At 40.9% G+C, this 14,100-nt stretch overlaps 1 protein-coding gene and 1 pseudogene across 4 annotated transcripts in view; one reads left to right on the forward strand and one right to left on the reverse strand.

Annotated features, from left to right (window-relative positions):
• The window catches only part of LOC117412421 (NACHT, LRR and PYD domains-containing protein 3-like), a 65,521-nt gene extending 62,331 nt beyond the window's left edge, over nt 1–3,190 (reverse strand). For all 4 annotated transcript variants that reach the window (XR_009307470.1, XM_058988897.1, XM_058988896.1 and 1 more), the window contains exon 1: nt 3,060–3,190. The gene's annotated coding sequence lies outside the window, so the exon portion shown is untranslated. The remainder of the gene's footprint in view (nt 1–3,059) is intronic.
• A 7,780-nt stretch (nt 3,191–10,970) lies between these two features.
• On the forward strand, nt 10,971–13,757 carry LOC117412516 (uncharacterized protein K02A2.6-like; annotated as a pseudogene).
• Nucleotides 13,758–14,100: the final 343 nt, after the last annotated feature.

Here is a 14,100-nt window from a genome sequence, read left to right on the forward strand (position 1 = left end):
CAGCCAATGCCTACAGGATAGTAACTTCTTTCTGGTAATGGCTTTATCAATTAAAATTAAAAATCTTCTTCAGCAGCCCAACATTCAGCCTGCACTAAGGTCACATTTTAGTTCAGATGACCTTACAAGTGACATTGACACAGGAAAACAGTATAGAGACTTCAGCTTATCTGCATTTATTGGAAACACAGAAAATGTTACACTGTCCTTTAATTAAAACCCTGACAAAGTTACATTGTCCTTTAATTGTGATGATAGAATGGCAGTCACACATGCTATGGTTCACATTTTCAAACAGTTTAATGGTGCTTATGGGTGTGGCTCTTGTTTATAGAGGAAACGGTTATGCACATGTGACTTCATTTGAAAATGAAATGGCACCTCTCAGAACAAAAGAGGAAACAATTCCTTACACAGAGAAAGCTTCTGCTCATGGTCAACATGAAAAGGGAGTTGAAGTTGCCAATCCTGTTCTGTTGCTTCCTGTATTTGACCTTATCAAGGGTTTTGTCCCTGATTATATGCACTCTGTTTGATTAGGTGTGCTTAGGCAATTCACTAATATGTGGTTTGACAGCAAGAATGCAAATCAAGATTTGTTTTATATCTTCAAGAGATATGAAAGTCATTGATCTACAACTACAAAAAGTCAGACCTCCTAATGAAGTTTGCCATAATCCAAAACCACTGTCTGAAAAGGCCTACCGGAAGCAACAGAATGGAGGGCATGTTGTACTCTCCTGTTGTGCTTAGAGGTGTACTAAGTGGAAAGTTTTACACACACTGGTGCTATTAGTGAATGCTATATACATCTTGCTGTCACCGTCTGTCACTGATGAGCAAATTAACTGTGCTGAAAAAGTCACATTTGCTGTACAGGCTTCTGAAATGTATGGTAAAGAACACTGCTCTTACAATGTTCACCTGCTTACTCATTTGGCAGAAAGTGTGTGCGACAGTGGGGAATGTTGTGGCCTAATACAGCATTTGTTTACGTGGACACCAATGGCAAATTGCTCAACCTTTTTTCAGGCATCCAGTGTGTTCCTTTTCAAATATTTAAGGGATTATTTGCTGCAGAAAATCTGTCGAGACATGGCCGACACATATTGGAAAGTGCTCCTGATGTAGCTCGTGGCACGTTCTACAAATTGACAGGTAGTCACCACAATGAAATCCATGCATGTGAGTTCAGATGCTGTTACTCTTGGCAAATGTGAAAAAATACCATTATTAATTGGAGAATGGGTAGCACAGGAAAAGGCTGGTATTCATGTAAACAATATAAATCTAGATCAGTTAAATGTAAGTGTGTACACACGATGTGTAATTGTAAGCAAGCTGAATTGTATGATATAAAAAGTTTAAAAGACAGAGATACCAGGTGACAATTTATCAGAATTGCTTCATTTTATCTCGCCAGTTTCATGACAAATGTTGCTGACAGTGTGAACTTGCAGTTTGCAGACCTCAAGACAAAGGAAAATGTGTTCTCCTAAGACACAAACATGGAATGTGTGTGATCAAAATTCTGAAATTTGAGGTTACATTAGGTTAAAAGGTTACAGATCTATTTCATTTGTTATCAACGCTTTTTACATTGAAGGCAAGTTCTTTGGATTTAATGTCAAAAACTACCAAGCCAATGTATTTATTAATTGGTTACTACAAAAAACAACATAGGCTACAGCCAGGTAGTTAAAATTCCACTATAATTTATATCTCGTCTGCGTGCAGTTTCAGTTGACATTGCCTGTTCCTGTCCGCTTCTGAGTGCTGTGTCTGTTGTTTGCTCATTTTCGGTGAATGTAAGGCACCTCCACCTTTCATAATAAGCTACTGACCAAAAGATACGCCTGGACTGCTGGGGATTTTTATATCAACGTGGTCATGGACATTAACATTTATCGTCCACGACAGCCTTATTCCTCTAAACGCGTGATACATTTCAATTTCGTGCCCTTTCGTAAATGATAATCTCTGACAATATTACTATCTGGGGCTGTGTGGAAGAGCTGCTATGTTTGGTAGCACAACTCTGTCTTTGACTTGTAAGAGGTAATTCAATAAGATGCCTGCAGTGTATCCATCCAACATAAATATATTAAAATTGTAAATGACTGTTCTCACAATGCAGTTCCCTCTTTAATTGTTGTACCCAATACCCCTATACCCTGGTATTATACAATAATAATAATAATAATAATAATAATAATAATAATAATAATAATAATAATAATAATAATAATAATAATATGGTTAAATTATTTATGTTAAAATAGCTGTTTATCCATCAGGAGAACAGCGAAAACAAAGGTTGCCCTGCACAGAACTGTCATGATATTGATAACACAACTCATATAAAACAACAACAAACCTTTGTGCTTAAACTAAATTTAACTGAAGTGAAATGCACTAGGCTATGTAAATATATATCCATAGTAAATATATATCCATAGTTATTACCACTATTAATCACACTATTACTGAAAACACAGCCCACAATCAGATAATATTCATCACTTGCACTGAGATTTTAAGTATGAAATGCTGGCTTTTCAAAAGCAAAAATAAAAACAAAACAAATAACAACACAAAACAAATTGGCTTTAATGAAACGTCTGAAATCACAATAAATCTAAATGAAGTGTAATGCAGTTGGTTATGGAAATATCTCTGATTCAAACTGTTATTATAGAAATGTTTCAGCTTTACTACCTCAGCAGGACGATGAAACCTCTCTAGCCTCTTGTGATTCAAATCTTAAAACAGTGACACAAAAGCACAAATCTGTTTTGATACAGCTTTTAAAAAGAGAATCTGAAATTAAGTAAATGTAATTGAACTGTGTAATGCTTGAATCTGTTAATTATTGTTTTAAAATGTTTCAGGATCCTCTAACACAATAGTCGTATGAAACCTTGCAGCCTCAGAGACCTCAGACAATATACTTTAACAGAGACAATTATGGACAACTAATGAATAAAAAACTAAACCACACCGCTACTATGAACACAATCACAAATTTCAAACAAAAGCAGCTAAAGGATCTTTATTACCTGCAGCAGGATTTAGAAGAATACAATGGTGTCTCCTCAAAGGATTTTCAAAGTTAGTTTTACTTCCTGAAAGCAAAAGCCTGATCAGTGAAACCTCAGGATTTCCTGTTTGAGGCTGCGATCAAACTGAGGTGTGTCACTGTGTAAAACACAGCTATGAGGCTGTGCCTTTCAGCAGACCTGTGGTATAATCTCATCCTGCCCTGCTGAAGCCCCAGGCCCTCCCCACATCTATTATCTTTTGTAGAGCTTACTGGACAGGGGGACACTCCAGGAAGGGATTTGTGATTCATCATTTTATTTATATAATTATAAACCTACCAATCCTATACTTTTCATTGTCAGTGTACAGCCTGGGTACACCAATATGGCAGTAAAGATGTCCACATCTTGGATGAGAGGAACACATTCTTCCAAAGACAAACAAAACAAACAGACATGGAACACACAAGTATTGTGCTGGTGTTCCAGCACACATAGCAATTGTCCGTCTTTTTTTCTCCTAACTCTCTCCCGTTCTCCACTCACCGAACACCCAACCCCGAGTGAGTGGAACACTGCATCGTTTATGCAGCTGTAGCGAGACTCGATTGCTAATGGTTTTGTTCGAAGAGACACAGAGTAAGTGTTGTCTGTAGAAATACTTGTTTAATTTGTTTTTTTTTTTTTTCAAAAACAAAACTGCACTTCTGCTCTGAGTCTCCAGGGGGCGCTATCCCACTACGAACACCACATGTGGCAGGATAGCCGCAGAGGGAAGACTCAGAGTCAGAAAATGCAGTGAAATAATAATACTTTAATTGACAAAAACACAAATAAAAAGGCACAAGGGCCAAACAAAAGGTTTAAACATGAAACAAAGGCTTTCAACAAAACACTGGACAAAATAAATCAAATTAAACAAGTATTTCTACAGACACCACTTACTCTGTGTCTCTTCAAACAAAACCACTCCAAACCACACTCTCAGACAAAGGGTTACAGGTGTCTTTTATAGTCTGTGGCTGGAGAAAAAATTACCAATAATTAACAATTAAGGTTCCAGCCACATTCTCACATGTATTTTCACAGGGAGGAATTTAACCCCCTCCCTGCCAATCCAAACCAAACAAGAATTCTAATAAAACACAATGAAAACAACAAAATAACAATAATAACAACACAAATTATAGGGGCGAGCTGGCACCCCATCACAGTGAGATTATAAGAATTACTGATATAAGAATCAACTACATATAGTGATCAAAACCACTGGGACAAAATCATTCCTATACTAACCATGCTAAAATACTCCGCTTGTAAGAATCAAGCAATCTGCTTATAAGAATAATTTAGGGGGAAATTGGCTGCATGTAATACGATACTGTATCAAGCGTGATGACATGTACAACCAATAAAGCTGTTTTTTAATTTGAATTTGATCACATTTCGTGTGATTAGGCACATACACAGCATGAACAGTATAATCCCTGGTCCACAGTGACTCCCAGTAAAAAAACAGCAAGTCGTACAGCTTATGTGTGTCGACATCGCAGGAAAAAGAAAGATGCGCAACTGTATTGTAGAGGTATTTTTTGTGTTCTCTGTTAGTGAAAATGTGTTTTAGTAAAGTGAATAGAGATTCATTAATACATAGTGAGTACAGCACTATTATTTTGTGATATGCATGTAGAGGAAGGGGAATTGCATAGCAGCATGGTGAGAGCAATCATAATCATGATCATGTAAGATGCTTACCCATGAGGACTTGTTTTGATGTGTTGTCCTCAGTGATTGAGCACCATTGACATTTCTATATTGTAGTTAAACTGTTGATGCACGCTTTTGCTAATTGTAATCATATCGGTCCACTTTTAAAAATCAATCGCTTATAAGAATCAAATCATCCGGAACAGATGTGATAGTGTATGTAAAGTACATATACTGTAACTTTTTGCCTGGGTTATAACCTCCCCCAGGTTTTAGTTTATATTGCCCTTGCCCTATTGGCAAGATGTTACATATATGCAAGATACATCTGACATATTATGAAACCTGAAATAGTCTACTTTGACAAAAGTGACAAGTGAATTAACCTACCTCAGGTCTTCTTAAATTGAATTTTCTTTTGGTGCCAACTGCAATAAAAAATAAATAACACTGCTATGTTTTTTATTATTACATGTAAGAACATTAGTTGAAAATTATCTTAAGAGCAGATATACGACTTACCTGAGACAGACAAGAGATTACTTTACTTTACCTCACGAAAAAATAAGAGCCGTTGACACTCTCGAGCTCATCAGAGCAAGAAGCGCCAAACGCGAGCTGGGGCTGGTGCCGGAGAAGAGCTGACCAGCTGGCCGAATAGTGTGGAATCTAAACTTTAGCTAAATATTATTTGGCAGATCCACATTTACCTTAACTGGAACGTTTGTTTATTTAGTTTTATTTAACAAATTAATCTCACATTTGTTTAAGTAGACGAAACATGCTTGAAACACTTTTACAGTTCATATTTTTAGCTACGTGTATTTTAACAATATTTCTATTTGTCACACGACACGCGTCAGGGAATATGGAAGGTTAAAAAAGGTGAAATATATGTGGAATGTTAAAATAACTGAGACCACACCAAAAAAATCCACAAATTCACCCGCTAAAATTGATAGATTGAATCTGTGTGGAATCTAAACTTTAGCTAAATATTATTTGGCAGATCCACATTTACCTTAACTGGAACGTTTGTTTATTTAGTTTTATTTAACAAATTAATCTCACATTTGTTTAAGTAGACGAAACATGCTTGAAACACTTTTACAGTTCATATTTTTAGCTACGTGTATTTTAACAATATTTCTATTTGTCACACGACACGCGTCAGGGAATATGGAAGGTTAAAAAAGGTGAAATATATGTGGAATGTTAAAATAACTGAGACCACACCAAAAAAATCCACAAATTCACCCGCTAAAATTGATAGATTGAATCTGTGTGGAATCTAAACTTTAGCTAAATATTATTTGGCAGATCCACATTTACCTTAACTGGAACGTTTGTTTATTTAGTTTTATTTAACAAATTAATCTCACATTTGTTTAAGTAGACGAAACATGCTTGAAACACTTTTACAGTTCATATTTTTAGCTACGTGTATTTTAACAATATTTCTATTTGTCACACGACACGCGTCAGGGAATATGGAAGGTTAAAAAAGGTGAAATATATGTGGAATGTTAAAATAACTGAGACCACACCAAAAAAATCCACAAATTCACCCGCTAAAATTGATAGATTGAATCTGTGTATTTTTTGCATACCTTGAGGTCCTCCTAGTGTTGAGATCTTAAACACATAGCGTTTAACAATTAGTTAATATTACAAAAGCCTAAAAAGCACTGTTTACAGAATGGCAAGAAAACGAAAGAAAACACAGCCCACTGAAAGAGAAAATAACCATCAAGGTATGGGACATTGCCGTCAGGCAGTAGGGATTGGCTGAGCTTTATGTCAAAGCTGTGGATAGGCCTCCGCGCAAGCTGCCGTGTAAGCCCGCCCCCCTGGGAGCTTACTATACGCAACGTACGGAGAGTCACTTCCTCTTTTGCCCTTCAGGCCGTGAAGGCCTCCGGAGCGACCTCGCGGCTTGATGGTTATTTTCTCTTTCAGGGAACCGGGGTTGCATCCGCAACCTATCGTTCCCTTTCAAGTCGAAAATAACCATCAAGGTATGGGAACAGTGTACCCAAGCCGTCGCGAGGGAGGATTCTCGGCAGTAGGACTTACGTCATAACGCAACTACGTAGGCAGTACATCTACACATATGCGGAGCTGCGCCTCAGCGTCTATGCTCGCAATGACACCTGTCCTAAGGTGGAATAGTCACACCATATTGCAGGCATCGGAAAATAAAAAAACTAACCTGCATGCAGGCATCGGGAAATAAATTTTTTAAAAACTAACCTCCTGAAAATAATTGAAATTGTATCTTTGCCTGTGCATCTGAAAATAAAGGCCAGTCATCCTGTGTTAAAATAAAGAACAACTGGAGACATTCTGATGGCTAAAGGCTTGATGATAATGATGAAGGCTACTTGTGATGTTGGGTAACATTGCTTTGTGAAAATAAATTGATGGCATTGTTCAATGGGAGATCAGCAGGCTCATGCCAGTCCACACACATGTTCAAATGACCGGCATAAACATGTTCAAACTACGCTCTCAGTGAAAGTGGCCAAATGATCATTTTTACTGAAACGTCTGTATCAAAATTAATTTTTTGGCAGAGAGTCTGGGGTTGTACATGCTTTCAGATGCATTCTGAGCCATTATGGACCACTTTCAGAAGCAAATTTGAACTTGACTTGGTAAAGAAATTCAGAAATGACTTCACTTACAACTTGTCCTTTTACCAGATGGATCAACCGGATAAAATCGCACATGAGACTCGTTAACAAACATCGTTTTTGAAATATTACTCATCAAACCTTTTACATATATGCCCAATGTCCCACAATATAAATTTGATAAAAAAAAACATCATACACAATCTTTACTTAACTCGATCAGATGTCCTAAGGGTTCATCCGTTTTTCAGATACAAATTACAAGGACTTTTCAAGGACCTTCAAAAACCATTTTGACAATTTTCAAAGACCTAATTTAAGGAGTTTTACATCATTTCCAATGTTGATAACTAATAACAAACTGTAAAAAATAAAGCTTTTGCATTAACAGTTAATTGAACTGTATAACAACAATAATCAATTATACTCACTATAGATACGCTCTGGACCATAAACTTTCTTATTCAGTTATTTATTTATTTATTTACAATTAAGAAACTCTAAGAAATCAAGCAAACGTTGCTGTGGTAAAGTTACGGTTTTAGTAATTGCAAACTGACAAAATTGTGCAGGTTTTTCAGCATAAAATGTTCATTATGTACTTTACTGAGCATGCATTAATTCCAAATACATGTAAGTAGCATCAAATGGCACAGTCAGTACCAATGGCATCTCTGCACAGTGCTGCACCTAGAATTCCCACATGCAGCTTGTTAAAGGAAAGTGTTAAACAAACAAAGAAAAGCAGGTGCTGCTCTTTTGAAGCTAAGTATTCTCTAAGTAATTTGTCAAATTTCAAAATACTTGCCATGTCAGAAGCGCTGGTTTACTATATTTAAAAAAAAAAAAGACTTAATTCTGAAGCAAATGCAAATACTTTTTTTTGCTTATTAAAACAATGAAGGACCAGTCAAGAGTTGTTTCTTGTTTTATAACATGACCAATAAGTTGCCACCTGTTCCATCAAAACATTACACACAAAAGACAACATTCCTCCGCCCAGGAGAGCAACCACCAAGAAAAGGTGTTAAAACCAATCCTCACCCAGGACAACTGGAAGCTGCTAGAGACTGGAATATGCTGGCAGATGTTGGTCAACGGCTTATTTTTCCACCTGAGATTGCCACCACTAACCTTCGACCAGATATTGTCTTGTGGTCTGGATCAGCACGCCTTGTTCACCTGGTAGAGTTAACAGTGCCATGGGAGGATGCTGTAGATGAGGCGTATGAGAGGAAGAAACTGCGGTATGCTCAACTAGCCACTGAAGCGGAACAGCGAGGATGGAGAGTTCGGGTTTACCCAGTGGAAGTGGGTTGTCGAGGATTTGTGGCACACTCTACAACCCGGTTTCTCAGAGACGTCGGATTCAGTGGCCAAGAGTTGCGTCGCACAGTGAAGAACTTATCTGAAGCAGCAGAGAGGAGCAGCAACTGGCTGTGGTTGAGACGGAAAGATTCTGGCTGGGGACAGGTAAGTAAGCTGGGCTGAGTTGAGTGGGGGACGGAGGGGGGTGATGCTGGGACGCCAGAATCACCGTCGAGCCCTCTTGAGGTGTCGTGGGCTAGTCGACGAAACACTGAGGATGGAAGGTGCCCACTTGAAAACCCCAGAGATGTACCCTACTTAGCTCAATCCAGACGGTTGTCATGCTGATGCGCTGGGGAGGCCGCACTTTGGTTGATCCCCGGAGCCAGCATCGCAGCCGTTGTGTGTGCTGATGCGCCAGGGAGGCAAAATAAGCTGATCCCTGGAGCCAGCATTACACTTCAGCCATTAACACCAGACAGAAGGATATCTACATCATCATATGGAAGGAAACGTAAATGGAGGGAGACACATATGGATCACATTAGTTTACTGTAAAGCTACGTCTTAGTTGGTGCTTATCTTGGTGAGAGCCGAGTTCAAATCAGCATGAAGTTTTAACATCTACTCTCGTGTAATGGAAATCATGATGTATCAAATGTGCTGTGACTTGCAAGGGGAGGGGCTATGTTCATGTTCAACAGCTGCGTGATGTAGTTACGCACACGCACAGTTTCCGGGGGAATTAGAGATGCATCAGAGTAGATGAACGTGTTTGTGTTTCCTGAATAAGCCTGTAATTAAACAACGAGTTAATTCTATACAAGAATTGTGTCCGTTATTGTAGCCGAACTACATACGCTGGAGGGATTCAATACTGGCGACGAGATGGGATTTCTTTTTTTGTTAAAAAAAAAAAAAAAAAAAGAGAAGAACAGAAAAGCCTTTTCCCGCCCAGACGGCTGTGCAAGCAGCGAGAGTACATTCATTCAGTGAATCCGACGAAAAAACAAAACAAGACCAAAGAAATCTCCAGCCACTGAATCCACCTAAGAACTGTGAGTTAAATAAATGCATTACATATAATGTGTATGTGAAGCGAGACTTTTTTTGTATACAATTTTCTTTTGGCATCCCGTGTTCTCGCGATAGAGTGCGGTAGTTTTTTGTTTTGTTATATTTACAATACACGCCGTAGTAACTGTAAACATGTCAACACTGGGACGTATAGAAGAGTTTAATATGGAAAAAAAAACTCATGGCAAGAATATGCTGAGAGATTGGGATGTTTTTTTGATGCAAATGGTATTGAAGATGCAGAGAAGAAACGTTCTGTGCTGCTGAGTGTGTGTGGCCCCGCCACCTATTCAATGATACGTTCACTGGTAGCGCCAAAGTTGCCTACTGAGGTGTCCTATGAAGAGTTCGTGGGTTGCTTGCAACGCCACCTAAACCCCAAGCCATCTGCAATTGTGCAGCGTTTTCATTTTTATAAATGCTATCAACAACCAAACCAAAACACTGCAAGTTATATTGCCGATTGCGCCGATTGTCAGTGCATTGTGAATTTGGAGACCAGCTGGAGAACATGCTGCGTGACAGAGTAGTTTGCGGCGTGCAGGATGCAGCCCTACAACGTCGGCTGCTGTCCGAACCTGCCTTGACATTCAAAATGGCTGAAGACAAAGCACTGGCAGCTGAAACTGCATTGATACATGCACGCATGCTGCGCCCTGCATCTGTAACTGATTCATCTGCATCAGCCGAGGTTTACCAAACAAGGCAGAGCACCTCGAAAAGGGGGGACCAGAGCTTTCAGAGGCCTGAGAAGACATGGGAAGCCAGCAAGCCTTGTTTTCGCTGTGGGGGTGGCCATAAGTCCACTGAATGCCGTTTTGTAAATGCTGACTGTAACTTTTGCAAAAAAAGAGGGCATATTGCCCGTGTCTGTATGACAAAGTTGAAGTCAACTAAGCGAGCCTCAAAAGCAGAAACAACACCTGCACAGCAGACTCATGCTGTCGGATTGGATGAAACACAAGAGAACGTCATTCACAATGTGAACAAAGGCACAACGCTACAAACAAAACCGCCTTTCTACGCTGAAGTGATCTTAAATGGAGTGAAACACAGGATGGAAATTGACTCTGGTTCATCGTGTTCACTTATTAGTGACGATACGTATCAGCAGTTATGGCCAAGCAAACCACCAAAACTGAGCAAGAACAACTCTACTATGCGACAATGGTCACTGACACCACTCAAAGTAATAGGTAGCATGCAAGTGGATGTTCAATACAATGAAGCAAGAAACCACTTGCCCCTATTGGTGATCAAGGGTCATGGAACAAGTCTGCTGGGCCGCGATTGGTTTGATGCTCTGGATATCTCAGTTAGTGGAGTACACCAGGTACAGCAACAATCTGTGTCAACGATCTTGGAGAAGTATAGCAGCGTTTTCAAGGAGGAACTGGGAGCCTGCCGTGGGCCGCCAGTCACAATTGAAGTGGACCCTACCGTCGCTCCCAAGTTCTTGAAAGCACACCCTGTTCCATTTGCACTGCGCCCCAAGGTAGATGAAGCACTAGAACAACTTGTGGAGCAAGGAGTGTTCCAGCCAGTGAAACATTCCAGGTGGGCCACACCCATAGTGCCCGTCATGAAGAAAGACGGTAGCCTACGTCTCTGTGGGGATTATCGTTGCACTGTAAACACAGCAGTTAAATCTGATACCTATCCCCTGTCAACACTAGCTGAACTGTTTGCGTCACTTGCTGGAGGAGCATTTTTACCAAATTAGACCTCAAACAAGCGTATCAGCAGCTAGTTCTTGATGAGACATCAGCTGAGCTATTAACGGTCAACACACATAAGGGACTTTTTCGCGCACTGCGGTTGCAGTTTGGTGTTTCAACTGCAGTAGCCATATTTCAACGATTCATGGACACTCTACTGGCTGGGATTCCAGGTGTAAAGCCCTATCTAGATGACATACTTATCTCTGGCAGAACACAAGCAGAACATGATGAACGTCTGCAGGAAGTTCTACAGCGATTTGCCCATGCTGGGCTGCGCCTGCAGAAGGAGAAATGCTATTTTGCAGTAAAACAAGTGAAGTTTCTAGGATTTTGTGTAGATCAGCACGGAATCCACCCAACCAATGAAAAGGTGAGGGCTATTCAGGACGCTCCAGCACCTAGGAACAAGACGGAACTCCAAGCATTTCTGGGACTTTTGAATTTTTATAATTGCTTTTTGTGTAACAAGGCTACCATTCTAGAACCATTGCATTGGCTTCTTGACCAGTCAGTTAAATGGGAATGGAAAGCTAAACATGAAGAGGCTTATGTCAGGGCAAAGCAGTTGCTGCAGGCCGATGATATCTTGGCCCACTATGATGAGAAGAAGCCTTTGGTGCTTGTGTGTGATGCTTCGCCATATGGAGTAGGGGCATTGCTGGCTCATACGGTCCCTGAGGGGAAGGAAGCTCCAATTAGCTTCGCATCCAGAACACTAACCCTCACTGAAAGATATTACACCCAAATCGACAAGGAGGCACTGGCTGTGGTTTTTGCTGTTAAAAAATTTCACCAGTACCTGTTTGGCCGTCATTTCGTGATCTACACAGATCATAAGCCACTTCTTGGACTGTTGCACCACACAAAGCCGATACCACAAGTTCTGTCACCACGCATGCTAAGATGGAGTCTGATACTGGGAGCTTATGACTATGAGTTATGTTACAGGCCAGGGAAACAGTTGGCCAACGCTGATGCACTTAGCCGCCTGCCATTGAACACTGCAGAGTCAGAGGTACCACCTCCACTGGAAGTGTTATTGTTAGAGATGGTTCCTGAAGCACCATTGCATGCTACACAAATTGCTACACTAACAGTGAAAGACCCTGTCTTGTCCAGAGTGTTGCATTGGATCTTGCATGGTTGGCCTGAAGATTGTCAAGAGAATAACTTTGCACCTTTCATTCGACGTAGACATGAATTGTCAACTCACAAGAACTGTGTCCTGTGGGGGAGTCGTGTGGTAAGGTGTAAGAGGTTCTTACTATGCTGCACGCTGCGCATCCGGGAATCGTGCACATGAAGGCACTAGCAAGAAGCTACGTGTGGTGGCCAGGATTGGATGCCCAGGTGGAGGAAGTGGTGAAAAGTTGCGCAACCTGTCAAGAGACACGTCATGCTCCACTAAAAGCTCCATTACATCCATGGGAATGGACCGCTAATCCATGGTCACGACTGCATATCGATTTTGCTGGACCTTTTCAAGGGAAGACGGTCCTGATTGTGGTGGACTCCCACTCTAAATGGTTAGAAGTCAAAATTATGAGCTCCATTTCATCAAGTGCTGTAATTGGCCGGTTGAGACAACTATTTGCAACACATGGCCTGCCTGATGTACTAGTGTCTGACAATGGCACTGCCTTTACGTCGGCTGAATTCAAGGAGTTTGTTCAACGCAACTCAATCCGACACGTGACGGTGGCACCCTATCACCCCTCATCAAATGGGCAAGCTGAGCGTATGGTTCAGACAACAAAAGAGGCACTTAAGAGAATCTCAGTGGGTGACTGGCCAACCCGCTTAGCAAGATTCTTACTGGCTCAACACACCACACCGCATTCAACAACTGGGAAGAGTCCTGCTGAGTTGTTGATGAATAGGAAACTGAAAACTGCCCTAGACCGTCTACATCCTGATTTGTATACCGATATGCAACACAAGCAAGATGGAGCTGCGCGGCAGAGCCTGGGCCGATTGCGCTCTTTTCACCCTCAGGACGAAGTTCACATGAGAAATTATTCTGCTGGTCCGAAGTGAATCCCTGCAACTATTGTGGGTGTTACCGGACCTGTGTCCCACAAGGCTCAGACGCCAGATGGCCAGATTCATCGCCGCCATGTGGACCAGCTGAGAGACCGAACACCTGTCGCCGTTGTTTCATCACTGCAAACCCAGGCAGTTCCAGAGCCGTCAAGCCAGGAGTCTCAGGCGATGCAAGAGCCTTTGCCAGTGACTGGTTTAAACCCAATAATGCCATCTCCGACTGAGGATGTCGGTAGCCCTCCAATTTCACGACCCACGCAGCCGTTTCAAATAGATGTTCCAGACTACCCTGCAACTCCAGCTGGACGACCCCGTCGTCGGCATATGTTACCCAAAAGACTGGAGGACTATGTGAACTTGGGGGAAGGGGTGTGATGTATCAAATGTGCTGTGACTTGCAAGGGGAGGGGCTATGTTCATGTTCAACAGCTGCGTGATGTAGTTACGCACACGCACAGTTTCCGCGGGAATTAGAGATGCATCAGAGTAGATGAACGTGTTTGTGTTTTCCTGAATAAGCCTGTAATTAAACAAATGAGTTAATTCTATACAAGAATTTTGTCCGTT

Source organism: Acipenser ruthenus, chromosome 16, assembly GCF_902713425.1.
Source record: "Acipenser ruthenus chromosome 16, fAciRut3.2 maternal haplotype, whole genome shotgun sequence".
NCBI lineage: Eukaryota > Metazoa > Chordata > Actinopteri > Acipenseriformes > Acipenseridae > Acipenser > Acipenser ruthenus.